Consider the following 3,020-nt stretch of genomic DNA (forward strand, 5'->3'; position numbering starts at 1 on the left):
TAGCTGTATTTATCAATTAGCTCACAGATTCAGGACTAAAAAATGCATTATGCAGAATAAAAACAGATGTATGGAATTATAGATGAGGTCAAAGGTCGTCACCTAAGACAGTTTTGGCACAGCTCACTACTTGTTCAATGTAGAGGACACCATTCATCAGAGGGTTAAAGTTAGTAAAAGGTTTGAGTTTTAGTATTCCTCTCATGGCACCACCAAGCAAGCAGTGTGCATTTGCATTACATACCGTAGTATTAAGACGAAGCACTTAGTTGCCATAGTGATTTATAAAGTGTGGCTTTTGCTTGGTAGGATGAGAGCTACAGAAATACTCTCAGGAAATGAACGTCAGCTTGTCTAAACCTTGTAAACAAACCCGGGACGAGAGAACAGAGTTCATCAAGATTAGTGTTGTGCCCAGCACATTCTGGAAGATGCCGCGCAGAAAGAGCGAGACGGGGCATCCATGTGATCAAAGGCCTGCCGTATGAGATCTCAACCAGCCAAGGATGGATTCTCCGTAATTGGTACTTCAAACCGTACAAGAAGGCCTCAGTTCAAAGCCTTCATCACAGACACTTCTAAATGTACCTGGTGTCACAAAAGAAGCGCCATAGCATCTGCGTTTGGATGACGTTCCGTCTCATGTTTTGATCTCTAAAGATTAAAAACCAATGAAGAAGCGCTCATCTTCAAGATGCATTCATCAATGTGGATAATGGGAATTTGCTATCGGGCTGATTAAATTGGCTTGACGAGATTTAGAGACTTTTATAACCATTGGGATTTAAAAACAAGTGAATTTAGTGCCGAATTCAACTGGAATCTGCCAGTTAATATATTCACTCTCGCAAATAATATTCATGAGCAGAGCTGATTTTATTTAATTTTTTTTTTTCCATTTTCAATTGTGGATGAGCACCTCCAATGTCTCCTCTGCCCAATACGAATCAGCAGAAACAAGATGGGGTCATGGCTTTAAGCTGATTAGCTGTAATAGATAAACTCTCTGTGCTGTAGGCAATCAGAGTGTATACACGCACAGAGAGGGCCCCGGAGGAAGAGATTGGTAGACGAGGACCGGGCTTCGAGGAGGATTCAAGCACACAGGGTGAGGTGGCAAAAGCAATGTTTATATAAGCAGCTAATCAGCGAGACACACCAGGGTTATGAGGGAATGTGGAGAGGAGGAAGAGGAGGAACAGGAAAACGACTAGCCTTCATCAAAAAACGATATAAAAACATCTCCTCCTTTAGACTAGATGACTGGATAAATTGAGAATTTTTTTAGGTGATCAGCATTTTTTAGGTGATTTTTGCACATCTTTCAAAAGGACAAGATATATTTACTACAGGTTTTGACAAAAATGTTGACAAAAATTGCTGCAGGTAGTTAAAAGCCAGCATGGCTTGGGCTAAAGCAAATTGATTGTGTTTTGTCAGATGGTTTGTTACAGAGAAATTGAATACAAACCACATATTTTGCAAAATTTTAGTTGAAAGCCAAAAGAAACATTGTTTTCCAAAAATGAAAAACAGCAGAAACATTGAGCAACAAAGACCAGGTTACAAAAAATTTTGTTCCACAAAACAGCAACAAAATTATATAATCAAAAATTAATGACAACATACATTTTAATTAGGGATGCCCCGACTGATTGGAGAAAAAAAAAAAAACGGTCGATAATCACATTTGATGACTCGATTGGTACTTGCCAATCTCGCTGATCTCATGAACCTATCACATGTGTTTGTTTATGAGTTTACAAGCAGAGGAAGACGTACGCTATTATGCATAGCCTACAGCAGCCACACAGGAGACCTGTTTATACAGTCTATCGGCACGGCTCGCATGAATGATGCTTTATTTGTAGCAAGTGCAGCTATTATATATCCGGTGTTTTGAGCTGCTGTGATGCAGAGCTATCGCCCCAATCTAGTGTCTCATTCAACCTTATGACCTCCCTGGGAAACTCCGCAAGTCTTCCGCAAATTCATACAGGTGTGGTGAGAAATCGAGTCCCCCCTGCAATCGAATCCACTTAGGACCCCAATGGATTGTCTGCATTGAATGCCTGATCAAAAGCTATTATTACAATATCTTGTTAATCCTCTTTACAAAATAAAAGCGCACATTAAATATAAAGTACTAAGCAAAACGCTAAATATATCTCATCAAATTGCTGAATGTTAGACTAAATTGGATAGATGGATGTAAATAGAGATGTAAATATATAAATATAAAAAGATGTAAATATATAAATATAAATCTATATTTGGAAGAATTTTATTGACAAAAGTATCTGTATATGTACATTATGTCTCTCTTATGTCTGTGTTATGTGTATTATACTATTATCAGCATTGATTCAGCCTACTCATACAAGTGCATCACTTCACACATATGTATAGTTTCCCAGTATTGTTTGTTAAAGGTTATTTTTCAATTAATAACATAAGTAGCAGGATTTAAAATTGTTTGGATGGCAAACCACAGAAAAACACTTAGATATGTGAAGTAGGTGCTTTAATCAGACGCTACAAACTATACCTATTACAACTCCAGTGAATCAAAAGTATTACCCAGGGTCCTAGGCGGACCCAATTGTCAGGGAGGACTCGTTTTCTCATTACACCGGCTCTGTAATCCCCAAAAAGAAGTAAAAATACCCAGAAATCATGGCGACGAGAGTGAATGAGCAAAAGAACAGATAGCGAGAGGCACAGTGATGGTCTAAGCGTTGCATTTCTTAGGTTAAATGAATAGAGCAGTAAAGATATTGTGAATGCAAATCTCCTTTTCTCTCATTGAGTGATCTGCTGTTAATAGTTGGTGATCACTGGGATTATTAGATAAATCTAACTTCTTTAATACACCCATTGCTATAAACAGTAGTTTATAGGCCTACAGTATTTCCTTTAGTAAAGAAGTATTAGATGTATAGGTGTGCATTTTAATTTCTTTTGCATCAAATATATGCTTTAAACTTTTTCTTGATTGAGGCATGTTGAAATCTTCTGTT

Source organism: Danio rerio, chromosome 18 (assembly GCF_049306965.1).
Source record: "Danio rerio strain Tuebingen ecotype United States chromosome 18, GRCz12tu, whole genome shotgun sequence".
Classification (NCBI taxonomy): domain Eukaryota; kingdom Metazoa; phylum Chordata; class Actinopteri; order Cypriniformes; family Danionidae; genus Danio; species Danio rerio.